Here is a 17,500-nt window from a genome sequence, read left to right as displayed (position 1 = left end):
AACTGATTAATGCAGACTGAGAAGTGAAAGCGTATATTTTAAAATAATCAGACAACAAAATCATCAAGGCTTTCATTCTTCTTTTCTTGAATTATGGCGGAGAGAGGCGGAATTTCTTCCAGTTACTAAAAGGCATTCACCGCAACCTTCCCAATTATTATTATTATTATTATTTCAGTGGATGAAACGTATTGACATGGAACAAGCACACCAAAGGGGCCATTGACTTGAAATTCAAACTTCCAAGGAATGTTGGTTTCAAACTCGCGACATTTGAGCGGCGTGCCACGACACTAGCGGACCTTTTGGAGTCGCTTGAAGGATTCACGACACATCATCAAGATGAACTCGGCTCGTATCTGAGTTAAATTAGACCCAATCCCGAAAAATGTCTGAAATGGGTTGCGCTCATTGCCCGACATGCCAGAGATAATAGAATGAGAAATCGGGGACATTGCACTTTCCATGCGCGCCTTGAGATAGGGGAATTTTTCAACCGTGCTGCATCGTCTCTCCTTATTCCTCGGTGGGAACCAGAGCAACGCCGAAAATTTGGGACATGTTTCTTTTCTTTCCATTTCCGCTCGTTGAAGATGGCGGGGTTTATGGCTTTGTGTTTTCATTTGTCTTTATTCTGTATCACCTTCTGTTCGTATATATGATATTTAATTTATTTACTCTTGTTTACAAGCCGAGCCTTTTTTTCATTATGTTTTGTTCATACATATGATGGTTTATTTACACTTCTTTGCTTGTTTAATACACGTACTTCTGAATTTTAACGATTTGGCAGCTGCACCCTCTCGCAAACGGAAGATCTTTGACGGAAGTAACCTCTCTCTCTCTCTCTCTCTCTCTCTCTCTCTCTCTCTCTTCTCTCTCGCTTAATAGCAAGTGCATCATAACTGCAACCACCTCACGTTCAACAGATGAGAGTTAGGCTTAGGCCGGGGAGAGTGCTGTCATGCTCCCGACACACGTATACCTACTGTTTCAGAAGCTGGTAACTGTAAAAAGGAGGCGCCGGTTATGAAGATAACCAGTTTCCTCACATCTGATATTTCGTTCAGCATCGGCGATTTTCACGTCCCATCTGCGAGTGCAGAGAGGGAATGGACAAAATGAATGGCAGCGCGGGGGACGGTTATTGAATATTACCTTCCAAGGGGAAAGGGTATTAGAAATGGTAACAGCCACAATGCCCTCTTTAACTTATTTGATTCTTTGCTCTTTTTTTTGTGGGGGGGGGGGGGGGATACGCTTGTTATTACAAAGCCTGAAGATCCAAGTTCAAAAGAAATTTTAAGTACAAATTGTGACGTCCGTTTCATGGTACCGGACATCAAAATTTCTTCTTCAAATTGGACCGTCAGGCTTTGTAGTGACAAGCGTATGGAAAAAAAAAATTCCAGAAGTTAAGAGGGCATTGTGGCTGTTACAGTTGCATATGTATCTGGTAAAAAAGTGACCAGTAGATTCTGCATATGTATCAGAAATGTTACCAACGTGGTTGGCTACACAAAATGTCGCCATCAGGAATAGACATTGCTGATGCAAGCACACGAAAATAGAAATGCAGCGTATTTATAGATGCATGAATGATTGTGACAAAGCTGTACTTGCGCGTGTGCGCGCGCATGCATACCTATTCAGTAAATCAAGAAATGCATGAATAATTGATTTGAGTGAATCAAGAAACCAGGAGAATTAAGAAACATCAGCTCGTGGTTTTTCATTTCCCATTCACGTCACTGAAGAATGACTATATCCAGTATGAAATCAAACAGAGGGGAGATATATTTCATGTTTAATAATAATTTTTAAAAAAATTACAGAAGGGTATACGACTAAACTTTAAATTAGCCTGTCAAAGGCTTTGCTGAAGTTTGTGAAGACGATAAACCATTACGATGATGAAAATAGTTTTATAAATGTCATGATTAGAAACAATGATTAATTATTATTATTGTTATTATTATTATTATTAACTTTCTTGTTGTTCCGCATCCTTGGGCTAACCTATAACGAAAAAATTATCATCTTATAGTGGTATCAATCTCTCTCTCTCTCTCTCTCTCTCTCCTCTCTCTCTCTCTCTCTCTCTCTCTCTCTATATATATATATATATCTCTCTCTCTCTCTCTCTCTCTATATATATATATATATATATATATTATATATATATATATATATATATATATATATGTATGTATATATATATATATATATATATATAGTATATATACAATCTATATATATATGTATGTATGTATATATATATATATATATATATAGTATATGATATATATTATACTATATACATATGTATATATACATACATATACAAATATATAGTATATATATATATATATATATATATATATATATATATATATATAGTACACAAACACACACACACACACACATATATATATATATATATATATATATATATATATATATATATATATATATATATATGCATGCGTGTGTGCTTGCGTGCGTTTGTGTATGTATGCATGTGTGTGAGTGTCAATAAGAACAGCTGTCAAAGACAGCTCATCCTATTAAAACCCACTCCTAGAGTTCCACTCACTTCACAAGTGTGGCAGCGTTAGACATATTTTTAGCCACGATAAAATACTCAGTATCGAGATATCTTATCATCCTTGTGCGCTAATGGTTTTCTTGCGCTGGGAACACAGATTCGATTCCCAGCCGGGACGGAGTGATATGGGCACACTCCGTTCAGGACCTCTGAGAGGAGCATAAGGTTAAAAATGATTAAGGTTAACACATTCTGTGGCCAGATTGTTTGTTTGTATGGTGGTTTTACGTTGCATGGAACCAGTGGTTATTCACCAACGGCACCAATGGCTTTATGTGACTTCCGAACCACGTCGAGAATGAACTTCTATCATCAGAAATGTACATCTCTTAACTCAATAGAATGCCCGAGAATTGAACTCGCGGCCACCGAGATGGCAGGCCAAGGCCATACCGATCACGCCACTGAGACGCTTCTATGCCCAGTTCCTCTACATAGAAAAAATCGTAGTGGTGATTTACCCGTGCGTACATAAGTGCGTGCTTGTTTGATCATTTCTATTTGTATACTGATTAATCTCACACAGTCGCACTACTTCGCAATACTGTAAAGTTTCACAGGGACTTTTTCTTTGCAGTCACCAATAAATCATTAAATTGAACACTTGGGGTTTTATCTCGTCCATAGCAATTGATGCAAGGAAATCAGTTACACCACTGGTCCCATACGATATAGTTTTAAATGGTATGTTCTATAAATCCTGCACTGATATACATAATTTCGAAACCTATATAAAGAAACCACGAATCTTCCGATTATAAAAAGTCTTTCGGCATGATTTCCTCATTTCAATGTGCTTCCGGAGTTCACAGAAAATGAGTGAGCCGAATAAGTTACGAAAAAAGATGTTTCTCAAAATGTTAATTTAGGAATACGTGAGTTATTCAAAGTTTGCATTTCATGCTCAGCCGATGTATATGTTCGAAATGACGTCTTTTATGTGGATCTAAGTCAGTGCCTTACAAGGAATGGCCTAATTCAGAGTCGTCTACATAAGAGCTTTATTTATTGTGTGTTATTTATAAATGAGACTTTTTGTTCTTTCACAGACTGATGAAAATGCACAGAGAATTCATGTGCGAAACGTTCCGTGGAATAAAACTTGTTTTTACTCCTTGTATCATGGACATCCCCTTGAGGTTTTGTTTTATATATATATATATATATATATATATATATATATATATATATATATATATATATATATGATATATATATATATATATATATATATATATATATATATATATATAGTATATATATATATATATATATATATATAAGTATATTATACATATATATATATATATATTATATATATATATATATATATATAATCATCTTAAACGGCTGCTGTGGCACACGCGTCATAATCAGCGATGCAGAAAGAGATCGTCAACACGCGTTGTTTATCGCATTCGTAGCTACATACAGAACGCTACGAAAATCTTCGTGTCACCATTAAAGAAAAACACCCTCATTTTACTTTCCATCGCTGCTCTTCACACCCCATCAATCCCCACGAGAGCAACAGCAGCCAGCAACGAGTAAATAAAACATCGTTGACCTACATATAACTGTCAGCGAGGAGGAGAGAGACAGAGAAAATAACGAGACACGGACCGGAGCGAGATGGCCAAATGAGATCTTCCCTTGAGCCAGGCAACGGGGGGATAATATTATGTAGGACCAAAAGCATTCACATAACGGTATAACTGACCATACCTGGAATGAGGCTTATATCAGGGGAGGAGGAGGAGGAGGAGGAGGAGGAGGAGGAGGAGGAGGTGTCGAGAGAGAGAGAAAGAGAGAGAGAGAGAGAGAGAGAGAGAGAGAGAGAGACGGAAAGGTATGACAAGACGTGAAGCCGAGATGATTAAGGGTGGATTACGTGTGATTCATATCCCATTCGGTAAAGAAGCGTGCTAGTTTTGCTTTCTCCTTTTTTCCCCGCTCCTATCGAAAAAAAAATAATAATAAATAATGATTGACCGTTGACGATTACTTTTTTTTTGGGGGGGGAACGGGTTGGGCTGTGATTTTGAATACTTTGAAAATAGAAAAATATATAAAAAGAATTTTCGTGCTATCTCTTCTTTTAAACATTACAGTACCTAGATTTCAACCAACAAAGCCACTAAAATGTTTCGTGGGGTATGGTAGTTCTTGAGCAGGCAATTGAACTGTTTCTTGGTGTCTGGCAATTCTTGAGAAGGCCACCATAAAATGCTTCGTGGGGTTTGGCAATTCTTGAGAAGGCCATTAAAATGTTTCTTGGAGTCTGGCAATTCCTGAGAAGGCCACTACAAAATGTTTCATGGGGTCTGACAATTTTTGAGGCCACTATAAAATGTTTCATGGGGTCTGACAATTTTTGAGGCCACTATAAAATGTTTCATGGGGTCTGACAATTTTTGAAAAGGCCACTATAAAATGTTTCGTGGGGACTGGCAATTCTTGAGAAGGCCACTAAAATGTTTCATGGGGTCTGGCAATTCTTGAGCAGGCCACTATAAAATGCTCCGTGTGGTCTGACAATTCTTGAGAAGGCCACTAAAATGTTTGGTGGGGCCAGGCTATTCTTGGGTCATTTAAAAACATCCGGCACCAACACCAGAAAGAAAAGAGGAATTGTCGGTTTGGAAGCGGGCGCTGGGGACTGCGGGAAGGGAGAGATTATTAACCCTAAGAGGCATCATCGGCCTTTGTTGTCCTTGCGCCGCGTGGCCAAGTATTTAGGTCAAGGGAAGCCAGTCCGGTCTTTATCCTGCCCGAAGTACCGTTAGCTCGGCTGGCAGCCCACACCCGTTTTTCTGGTTCTCCGGCACGGAGAGGAGTCTGGACAGGGAGAGGAGTAAGGGAGGGAGCTGGGGTTTTGCCGGCTGATAAACAACTAGATCAATATTATAAAAAGAAAACTGTGCTCTATATATATATATATATATATATATATATATATGATATATATATAATAGATAGATACGATAGATAGATAGATAGATAGATATATATAGATAACTAATATAATATAGCATAGAACATACATACGTAAATAGCCACATGAAAGGGTGAAGAATCAAGACCAGGTACCAAGCGCTTTCATGTATTGCGTACACTTCTTCGGGGTACCCCGAAGAAGTGTACGCAATACACGAAAGCGCTTGGTACCTGGTCTTTGATTCTTCACCTTTCATGTGGCTATTTACGTACATATTTGTCACGTTGCTGTTTGGTGACTTATTGCTGATACACATACATATATATATATATCATTATATATATATATATATATATATATTATATATATATATATATGAATAATTATCACATCACCGTGATTCATATAAATCATTCGAGCTCGAATGATTTATATGAATCACGGTGATGTGAAAATTATGCATAATATGGCTACGTTCGTCAAACGTTCGAATTGGCTAACATGGTAGGGGGGTTGGATATCGATTTTTAATTACGAAAAAACCGAGTTCGACGGTGATTTGTATATATATATATATATATATATATATATATATATATATATATATATATATATATTTATTTATATATGTATATAATATCAGATATAATGTATATAATATTATCATATATATATATATATATATATATATATATATATATATATGTATGTATGTATGTATATATACATATATATACATACATATAGATATATATATATATATATATATACATATATATATAGATATATATAGATATATATATATATATATATATATATATATATATATATATATATATATATATATATATATATATATGAATAATTATCACATCACCATGATTCATATAAATCACTCAAGCTCGAATGATTTATATGAATCACGGTGATGTGATAATTATGCATAATATGGCTATGTTCGTCAAACGTTCGAATTGGCTAACATGGTAGAGGGGGTTGGATATCGATGGTGATTTGTAAGGTCAAAATCGGTGGAAACTTATAGCCTCACTGTTAGCCGAATCGGTAACGTCAATATCGTCCTGATTTCGTTCCTGTCCGCTGGACGGCGGTTCGATCCCATGAGGGGACGAAATTATTATCAACTAAAAATTCCCCTTCGGTTGACATATATGAAAATATATCAATTCCGAGGTAAAGCGAATTAGATACTAAAGGACATTTGTAGCTCGAATGATATATATGTCCTCATTATGGATACTTGATGATGAGGAATGTTTGTCCTTGAAAGCTTGTAACTTTTTTGAATCAGTAACTCTGGTAGATGCCATCCAGTTTGAATGATGTCCTATATATATATATATATATATATATATATATATATATATATATATATATATATATATATATATATATATGTGTGTGTGTGTGTGTGTGTGTATTGCAAGCGTGCATACGCGTTTTATTTTTTGTAGGACCGAATGCGCAATAAATTTACATTATAAAGTAAAACGAAAAGGAAGAATTTTAATCATGATGAGCTAAAAAAAATACCATAAATGAACACCATATCGAAACTAAGAGTTCAATGTCCTGGAAATAAAACACAAAATAAAAATAATAATAAAATAAAATAAACGTAACGTTGTCAAGAAATGAGTATTTGATTTCATTTCGTCTCGATTAGAAACAATCGAATCCCATCCATCAGATTAACATTAATGGCGCCGTATTTCAAGATACATATTGCAGGCCACAGACTAACATCATAAAGAGATGATCGTCTCCGTGAGTGCATCTCGGCGTTTCTATCTCTTTCAGTGGAGAGAGCGAATGGATTATTGCCAACACCGTCAATCATTCTCGTTGCCATCAGTCAGGAATGGGGGTAATTTGAGAACTATTTGATTTATGAAGACATACAATATTGCAGAGATTTATATCCATTGTCACTTCTGAGATCAACTCAAGAACGCGAATTGAAGTTTTGCGTCTTGGATACCTTTCGAGGGCATTGAAATCTCCGATATTCTCGCAATAAAAATTGTACAAATATATGTATATAAATATAAATGTATATATGCATATATCCGATATATATGTATTATATACATATATATACACTATATATATATATATATATATATATATATATATATAGTATATATATATTATATATGGATATCAGAAATATATCCTTTACCCGTTCGAACAATAATCTCATATTATATCTCGAGATGCCCATGGTTTGTCACTGTCGTTCATTTCTTTTTCTTGCTAACTTTTCGCGCGCATTCCTATGTGTGGGTTTGTGTGCAGTTACAGATATGAGGATTAATCTTTTGACACGAAGGTATCATGGATTGCCATTCCCTCGTACCCCCTTGAACTTCTCTCATTCATCATTTTTCTTTCTCAGGAGACGACGTAATGGCAGAGATGGATTGATAAACGGCTCATGCGCTCTCTCTCTCTCTCTCTCCTTCCCTCCCCACCCCCTCTCTCTCTCTTCACTCTTTATTTGTCTCATCCGTAAAAAATAGTTGATTTAGTGCAGTCGAATTTGATGTAAAAAGTATATTTTTCTACGAGCCTAAACTTCTCGAAGTACAACTTCTGGAACGATTATTAAGTACGAGAACCTCCGTCACTCGTTGATGAACGGCTCATGCTCTCTCTCTCTCTCTCTCTCTCTCTCTCCCCTCCTACCCGCCCCCACTCTCTCTCTTCACTCTTTATTGTGTCTCATTCGTAAAAAATGGTTGATTTAGTGCAGTCGAATTTTATGTCAAAAGTGTATTTTTCTACAAGCCTAAATTATCAAAGTACAAAGTTAAGTATATCTTAGCTTAACCAGACCACTGAACTGATTGACAGCTCTCCTAGGGCTGCCCGAAGGATGAGACATATTTACGTGGCTAGGAACCAATTGGTTACCTAGCAACGGGACCTACAGCTTATTGTGGGATTCGAGCCACATTACATCGAGAAATGAATTTCTATCACCAGAAATAAATTCCTCTGATTCCGCGTTGGCTGAGACGAGAATCGAACTTCGGACCACCGGATTGGTAGCCGAGAGCGAAAACCACTCGTCCAACGAGGAACTCTTATCAAGCAATTATTAAGCACGTGAACCTGCGTCACGCGTTATCCGAACGATGTTTTGGCAGAAGAAAACCCCCTTATTTAACAATTAGGCAGAAGACAACATCTGCTTCATCACGCGGAGGCCGTCGAACCGGGAGTGACAGCTTCAATTGGGAACCTCGTCGTCGTCTCTTCGACATGGTTGTGGTTACTTGTTGTTCAGCGGAGAAAGAAACACATTGGGTCAATCGACGACGCTCCGGCGAGATTACAGGAACAAGATTGCCGCATCAAATCTAATCAAGGAGTCATCAACTTATATATCAAGCGGCGTCATTAGCACTTTTTTTTTTCTTTTTTACCTCCGGCTTCATCGATGTAGGTCTAAAGTTTTCTAGAGCTCACAGTTACTTTCTTACGAAATTACAGAGTATTCTTCACTGATGAAAGGAAATGAAGTTTTACCTCTTCCTTCCACATCTGTGATTATATATATTTTAAGCATTAATCTTTTCTAGAAAAATAATAAATGTGGTTTTACTTGTTCTTGCCACAGATAAGTTCTTTAAGCATTTAACTTTTCATGAAAAAATTATGTGTTACATTTACTCATTGGGTTAAATACTTTTGAAATGCTCTGGGAGTCTTAACGCTGATGGGAACTCTGTATACATATACATAAATATGCATTCACATTATTTTCTCATTCAAGATTTTTCAAAAGATATTTTCTTCCAACTAACAGCAATGCCTTTAGGAAGGGGTAGCTGGAAGGTTGCTTGAAATTAATCTTCATCTCTGCTTAGGTTAACAGAAGCAGAAAGAAGCAGTGATCCATTAACCTCTCGATTCCATATTTTTAAGATGCTTTTCACCAAACACTTTAAATCTCGAAACGGGAAATGAAAGAGAAATTTTCTTATAATAATAGTGTCTACTCACACCCTTTCCACCCGATAGCAACTCCTATTGAGCCTCTCTGCTTCATAGGCTGAAATGGATAAAAATCGCCTATATCTGTTGTATATACTATTCAAATGAACTCCGAACTTCCTTCATATTTTTGGATACGCTCAGGAATATTTAGAGTGATTCGAGGTACAGAATGGTGCGGAAAATGTTGAATGCGTCGTTGTAACAATCAGGATCTTGTGATGATTGCCGAATAATCTCATTTCATTCCTCGTTAGTATGGGAAATTGAGCCACTCAGGTTATCCGAGTAGAAAATCGAGCACCTGGATGAGATGTCAAAGGAGCAGGGTAGGTAAAGGTTGAAGGCAGTTCGTGGAATAGTCAAAAGCCTCTAAGGAGATCGGAATAAATTTGTCATTTAATCGAGTAAATTTATCTTATAATCAAATACAGGGTGTCCATAAAGTCCCAGTACCATTCTGAGCAATAAATACTTGTAATGGTACTGGGACTTTATGGACACCCTGTATAGCTTTCTAATAAATCCTATACTCTTCCTATTTCATTTTTAAAACCTCATTATTAAGTTTGACAAGCTTTGAAAATAACAGAAACGATAAACTGGTGAGGACGCCCAACAATGAAGTGCTAAGATCAAGATACCAAGGACTGCCCCTGCCCACACCACTTTGTAATGTGACCCACTATTGCGGCGGGAGAGTCGGCCATCGTATAACTAGAGGGCATTCATTGCCTATTCAGTATTGGCTCATCTCGACGTACCCAAAGTGCTACATCCAAATGTAATTCAATCACGCTCCAACAACCTTGTGACTTTCTCTGCTTGTTAAAAGGTAGGTGCTGCTTTGCTCTGATTATAAGCAAACTTTTTTTTTTTTTTTTTTTATCATGACAGGAATGGAGTACGGTCTCTCTCTCTTGTTCTAATTCACCATCTGCGTCATCCTACAGGGTATAATGTGCTCTTGACAGAATACTCTATTTTTTTTATTTATAATGATGATGATGATTATTTGTATGGTCACTATTATTGACATTGTGACTTTTTTTGTGTTGCTTAACTACAATTTCAAACAAACATTTTCAGATCAAGATAGAAATATAGCAACATTGGTTAATGGAATGTGGCGTTTCTCTCTCGCTTTATTTCACATTGGTGTCGTCCTTCTAAAACGGCTGTACCTTTCGACGGAATATTCTATCTTTTACTTATCATTATTATTGTTGTTGTTTCTTGCTACAATCTTTTTCCCTCGTAAAATGAAAAAAAAAAAATCTTGCCAATTAGTAGAGCAAACGGTACAAGTTACAGCTACTTGACCATCCTGTCCTCCCGTCCTCTTCTGCCTAACTAACCACCCTCCCCACCTACTACACCCCTACCTCCAGCACCATCCATGTCCACCACCACACATCCCGTCCCATCTGACTGGAGGCCGAGCTGGCTGGAAGGCTGGCTCTCTGGAAGAAGCTTTGCGGGTCCTCCGCCTTACAGATGACCGCGGATGGGGAGGGGGAGGGGAAGGGTGGGTTGCTACACCAATGAATGAGGATGGGGGGATGGGGGGGGGGGCGGCTGAGTCCGGCAAAGGCTTTTGCAGTAGGCGAGTGGAGCAAACCGTTAGAATAGGCGCAGGAGGCAGCAGACCTGTGTCGGTCAGGAGCCATAGTAGTAGCAATAATAAAAGCTAAAAATTAACCGAAGGTGTTTCAAAGCCCGAGACGCTTTTGGGAAAAAAACGAGGGACTGGAATAAGGTCGGTCACTTTCGCTATTTCGGTAAAGTGACAGATGAGTAACTGTTGCTACATGGGGATGCTGCATCCAAACACTGTTTTACATTTTGGTATACTGGTTTCTTAGTTACGTTGGTTATAAAGGATTTGCGTTTGGGGGAAATAAATTTGCAAATTATTTTCGATTTTTTTATGGTGTGTTGTCTCGCCTTTAACCTTTCAAATTGCCCATGTTTTTCGATTCTCAATGATGTTGCTTCAGAGTTAAAATGTTCTCATTTCTATCTTATTCGCCTGTTACATATAAAAGAAACTTCAGCCGAATTTTTTTGTTTTCTTTTTGGTTTTCCGATGTATATTTTGCGCAACCCTTTAGGTAGGCAGGATAGCCTTATTATATTATAGTTCTGCGCACGCGTCGTTTAACAAGCCTTACTGACCAGGGCAATAAAGCCATTTCTTCAAAGATATCACTGTAAATAAATCAGTTTGAGATATTTGGCGTTTGATATTTCCAGGCAATTGCCGATTTATTTCCAGAAAGATTAAATAAAACCCAAGTCGGTATAAAATTATGATGAATCTATTCTCCTACTTAAGTTTTAATTTGAATCGCTCAATTAGTGCTTAATCTTTAATGAAGCGTCATGCTGTATTGATTACCTATTGGTAATTTTAATTTCTATAATGATCTCTTTTCATGTTGGTAACTCGTTTTCATTTGATTGGAGTATAAGCAGATTAACTCAACGAGAGAGAGAGAGAGAGAGAGAGAGAGAGAGAGAGAGAGAGAGAGAGAGAGAGAGAGCATGCTTTTCCTTTTTTTCCGGTGAAAATCTAAGAAAATACGTTGTTCCAGAAACCATAGATTTGTTCTGCACTGGAGAGAGAGAGAGAGAGAGAGAGAGAGAGAGAGAGAGAGAGAGAGAGAGAGAGAGAATGCTTTTCCTTATTCGCCGATAAAAATCTAAAAATAAATACGCTGTTCCAGAAATCATAAATTTGTTCTGCACTGAGAGAGAGAGAGAGAGAGAGAGAGAGCATCGTTATCTTCAGAGAAGTGTCGCCGTGGCTGTGGTAACATACCGTAATAACATAATCTTGACATCTCCAATTCTTAGGAGCGAAATTTTTTCATCTCTGTCCGCGATTATCATGCATGGCGTTACGTTATTCTTTTGACCGATCATGATTCTTGCCTTTTCCGCTTTTTTTTTTTCTTTATTGGTCACCGCGCAATAAACCGGGGAATCTCAAGCGTAACAGATAACCTTTATAAACCTCAGGTATGGATGTGAAATATCAGATCGAGTTGGAAATGATATTCCACGGCGTAGCATAGCTATCATCTCACGGTGGGCGAGCGGAGAGAGGGTGAGGAGGAGATTCCACGCCGTGGGATGAGAAGAGGCTCCCAATACGCTCACACACTCTTTGTTTCAGATATAAGGAATTGCCAGTTTTTCAAGAAGTTCCCCGTTATGTTCCGGTTTGGCTTTCTCTCCCCGAGAGAGGACGTTTGCTGGTGACGACGACTAACGAACGCGCTTACGCCCCATGGTGATGATGATAATGGTGTTGATGCTAAGCAATGTCGGCCTAGCAAGCAGGAAGAGAGCGTCCGCTGATTAAGCAAATCAACACCTTTAGAAAGTTGTTTGAGATGTGGGTGCGTTCAGTTGCACATCCTGCAATCGTTTGTTGTGCAATGGTGTGCTCGACATTGGTATTTCCAGCTATGCTTTCTCCAACTGACTAGTAGCTTTCGATTTTTTTTTTCTTTTGCCCATTTCCAGGAAGAAACTGCAATACCTATTACTTATTGTTGTTTGAGGTATAGGAAATACTTGTAGTCATTCTACGGATACGCCACGATACATTTCAAAAGCGCTATACTATACTGAGATAAGGTTCGGTAGTTTTTGTTAACGTATAATCACTCACGTCTAAGCATTATATATATATTCACCTGTCTGTTTTCAGCCAAACCCTGCCTTTCTCCACCGTGGATTTGACCCGTATAGGTCGTCTAACTACTGAGTACCTAATCCACTACCAAAATTAACAGAAAGATGTTTAATTCGTTTCGTTTCTTCCGCGTAGGTTATAAAAAAAAAAAAAAAAAAAAAAAAAAAACACACACACAATGGTCTCTGCCACAATTATATCCTAATTGCTAACTCGCAAAAGAACTCCTGTGCTGAACACTTCACCAATAAAAGCCAGTTGTTTCAATTACACTGAAGGCTTATCCCAAGCACGACAAGTCTCCTTCCTTGCATGTGTTACAGTAAGACTATGAAACATTGGACCTCCAAGGGGCTAGTACTAAACACGGCGAAACACATTTGATACCCAAAGGACTGGTACTAAACACGACTACACACAATTGATACCCAAAGGACTAGTACTAAACATGGCTACACACAATTGATACCCAAATTACTAGTACTAAACACGGCTACACCCAATTGATACCCAAAGGACTAGTACAAAACACGGCTAAACACATTTGATACCCAAAGGACTGGTACTAAACACGGGGAAACACATGTGATACCCAAAGGACTAGTACTAAACACGGCGAAACACATTTGATACCCAAAGGACTAGTACTGAACACGGCTACATACAATTGTTACCCAAAGGACTAGTACTAAACACGGCTAAACACATTTGATACCCAAAGGACTAGTACTGAACACGGGGAAACACATGTGATCCCCAAAGGACTAGTACTAAACACGGGGAAATACATTTGATACCCAAAGGACAAGTACTAAACACAGCTAAACACATTTGATCCCCGAGGGTTAGTACTAAACACGGCGAAACAGTGATTCATCTACACTGTTTCGCCATGTTTAGCACTAGCCCCCGAGGTATCAAATGTTCCTAAGAAAATTGGTGATTTCACGAATTCCCTGAAACGTTCAGGGATTTCGTGAAATCCCTGGTTTCACAGTCTTATGGTAATATATACATCACATCATTTGTTTCTGACTTAAGAACATTCTCGTTCTTCCTGGATTTCAAGGCTTCTTCAACATCAGCTATCCAACACCTTCTAACATCTTCAAATGATAAACTCTTTTTCATAAATCGTTCATCTGCCTTTCTCCCTACGTCACTAAGCCATCTTAAAAGATCGTTTTCCATCCATCCTCTATATGCCACTCGCCTTAAAATCTCTCCTGCAAATCTCTACATTTCTCACTCATTTAGTTTTAACACCACACATAATATACAAGCAATTCACCTCGGTAGTCATAATCTTTCTTTCTTCGCACTCAGTACCCGCACATCACTCACGTAAGTTGGAGTTAGCTTAAAGATAATTTCATACATGCAAACCTTTGCTTCTTGGGAGACTGTTGCTTATACGTACATCCTGCTACCTTCTTTGCCTCACTTGTTTTGCGACTACTTTTTTTCAATCATGCTACAAAACTCTTACACGAATCGATGTCCGCCAATCTTCCACCACCCACATACATTAGCTGTTTTCCAATTACCTTCACAACTTTAATCTTGTTTACATTTACGCTCACCTCTTGTAAACAGTTTTACAGCCTTTCACCAATCACTACAGCTTTTCTACAGTTTCCATTGTCGGTAATGTATTCCAAAGTCCATTTACAGAAAATCTTCTTATCGCAAAACTTTCCGCATACACGTAATGTTCTTCCTCCGATTCACACATCACTCCTGTCAAAAATATATTACCCCACCGTGGAGATGTACCGAACATCTGTCGTAGACCTTGTTAACAGCTACGCTTGAACTTCACTGTACTTGGCAGAGAAATTTTAAATTTGGATTTTATTTATCAAATAACTAAAGTTACGCTCGTACTATGTTACAGGCCCTTATTTCATCATCTCCCTTATAACGAGAAACCATAGTCTTTCCATCTGTACACGTGTGTGAGCGTTTGTATATATACATAACATTTTAGTAGTAGTTTATATTATCACAAACTTTCAAGAAAACCTTACACCATATACTCGATTATTTGTGTTAAGATAACACTGTGTTTAAGGTGGTTTAGAATTGTCCGTTTAACGATGATGTCAACGAATGAAAGTTTAACTATCCGACTATTTCCACTAGTACGTTTATAATCAATAAACTTGTTTTTAATTTGTTCTAAAAAAATATGGAAAATATACAAATTACTACAGATGATATTTACTTATGATTTACCATCGTATCACAGTCTATTGCCGTATGTTGATATGGAGAATTTTTAATCAAAAATACCTCCGTAAGGAGAACGATCATATTTGAGAAAATTATTAATTACCGATGTCTCCGAAAACTTCTATTTACGTCGATCTCACAACAGGTCGAACACACTTGTTAGATTTACATGTTTTTAAAAAGGATATAATTTTGTTGTGAGAAAAAGCACTGTCACAAGAACAGCTAATATCATTTAATAAGCATTACACGAAAGTTTTCATCATAAATTTAAAAAATGATACTTCACATTCATGAATGAAACTCATTATGTCATAAAACGATTTTTACGTAAGATGACGTTAGTATCTGTTGCTGGCTATGCGCTACCCATGACCGTGGCTGAGGGACTTCGCTTGAGTTTAAGGTCAATGCCGTTGCTGCTGCTAGTCTCAGTATCTCTCTCTCTCTCTCTCTCTCTCTCTCTCTCTCTCTCTCTCTCTCTCTCTCTCTCTCTCTGCGTCCACGCACATCAAAAACACACATGCATTACGTGCAAATATTCTATTGTCTATCTATCCAAACATTAAGCCCCAGAGTTTTTAAGATAATATATTTTAGTTTTCTCATTAATCTAAATTATTTCTAAGGATGGAATGTCACATACAATATATATATATATATATATATATATATATTCATCAAAGGAAGAGATTAGCTATCACATACAAAATATATACTTTCAATAAAGAAAGGAATAAACTATCACATTATTATATATATATATATATATATATATATATATATATATATATATTATATATATTCATTAAAGAAAACAAAATACACCCGTCGCTAAATAATGAACGCCAGCTCATTCAAGAGGTCGAGATAAAATACTAAACAGCCGTTTAATATTGCCGAACTCTAAATGTGGTTGTTAAGATCGAAAATTGCCTTGTTACTTGTCTGTGGATTCACCCCTTCGCTCTTGAGCCCTTTCCGGATGTTTAAATAAGAAAGGTTTAAAAACTGAATATATTTGTGCTTTATTTTACAAATAATTACTATTTGATCTAAACATATAAGTTTGAAACGAATGTTCGGCAGCAATGTACAACAAATTTGAAAAATATTCTTTTAAAATCGGTTTTAAACGTTACCTAATCCTATTGACGAATCTTTTATGTAACTATTTAATTGCTTTTACGTATACCTTATTATGAAGCTTTGAATAAAATAAGTTTGTTCACATTTGTTATTTCGCTTTATGCAATGTTAAGTACAAATGGCAGTCATATTTCTAAATATTTTTCCACTACGAATGTCATGGCTTTAGAAACCAGAGAGAGAGAGAGAGAGAGAGAGAGAGAGAGAGAGAGAGAGAGAGAGAGAGAGAGAGAGAGAAGTTACTTCAGAAGGTGATATATTAAATTACCGTTTTTTTCACATTGTTTGGTGCTTCATTTTCAACTTTTCAATTAATTCAGACGGAACTTAAGTTGTGATTACTATTGTAAAACAATGGCAAAGTAAGTCGGTACGACATAAGCTCTGAATTCGATCAAGTTTTTTGGTAGCATAGTGAACTAATTTTAAAACATCAATACAGCATTATTCTATCCTGAAACTAACTACTTTCTATTCTAGTACATAACTGTAATTTAAAAGTTTTACCCAAATTCATGCCAGCTATTTTTCCATACCGCGATGAACAACCGTTCTAAGAAAACGCTTAGATCTGCAGTACTACTGTCTACACAGTGTAAACCTTAGTACCAAGAATTAAAATCTGTAGATGACGTTCACTTACCTTGGCCTCAGGTGTTATAAAAATGACATCACAAAACGATGACAGGCACGATGTCAATCACAGAGTTGCTCGTTTTCCAGAAAATCCCTGTCGCGGTTTATAAATGAAGTTCTTGGAGATTCTAAGAAACCTTTACTGTTTTCTGCCTTGTTTCTCTAACGCGTAGTATTCCTTCTAGCGAGTTTGCCGGTCGGTTTC

At 37.1% G+C, this 17,500-nt stretch overlaps 1 protein-coding gene across 1 annotated transcript in view; it reads right to left on the bottom strand.

Annotated features, from left to right (window-relative positions):
* The window catches only part of LOC135207481 (mucin-2-like), an 82,913-nt gene that overhangs the window by 65,188 nt on the left and 225 nt on the right, over positions 1-17,500 (bottom strand). Inside the window, exon 1 of the mRNA XM_064239241.1 lies at positions 17,303-17,500. This exon is cut by the window's right edge and continues 225 nt beyond it. The gene's annotated coding sequence lies outside the window, so the exon portion shown is untranslated. The remainder of the gene's footprint in view (positions 1-17,302) is intronic.

Source organism: Macrobrachium nipponense, chromosome 32 (assembly GCF_015104395.2).
Source record: "Macrobrachium nipponense isolate FS-2020 chromosome 32, ASM1510439v2, whole genome shotgun sequence".
In the NCBI taxonomy this organism is placed as follows: domain Eukaryota; kingdom Metazoa; phylum Arthropoda; class Malacostraca; order Decapoda; family Palaemonidae; genus Macrobrachium; species Macrobrachium nipponense.
This window is presented reverse-complemented; position numbering and strand designations above follow the sequence as displayed.